The sequence below is a fragment of the Solanum tuberosum genome, unplaced genomic scaffold, assembly GCF_000226075.1.
Source record: "Solanum tuberosum cultivar DM 1-3 516 R44 unplaced genomic scaffold, SolTub_3.0 scf00779, whole genome shotgun sequence".
NCBI lineage: Eukaryota > Viridiplantae > Streptophyta > Magnoliopsida > Solanales > Solanaceae > Solanum > Solanum tuberosum.
Genome location: NW_006239698.1, coordinates 100,353 through 100,764, shown reverse-complemented (window position 1 = coordinate 100,764; position 412 = coordinate 100,353).

The window sequence follows — 412 nt, the reverse complement described above, 5'->3', positions numbered from 1 at the left end:
GTAAAAATAGGGTTAAAAGAAGTTGAATTAAAGAAAATGAGAATATTGGCTAGAAACGCAAGACAATAAGTGCCATTTTCTCCAATTTTATGCACAATAGTTAGGCTTTAGGGTTTAGGGTTTAGGGTTTTGGGTTTTGGCATCTAATAGTTTAGACCATCTAATAGATCAAAATTTCAACTTGCCAATTTAAACGTTGCACTCAATTCTAAAGTAATGTTCTAAGAAATACATAATCTTTCATCTATAGATGAACATGTAGCTGCAAATTTATGGACAAAATATCAATGATAAAAGTAGAGTATATACTTTCTAATATGTTAAGTCATACAAAAAAACATACATAGAACAAGTAGTAAGATAGTAACATCTACAAAGTCTAGGAATAGATAACATGACTACATGTTTTTAG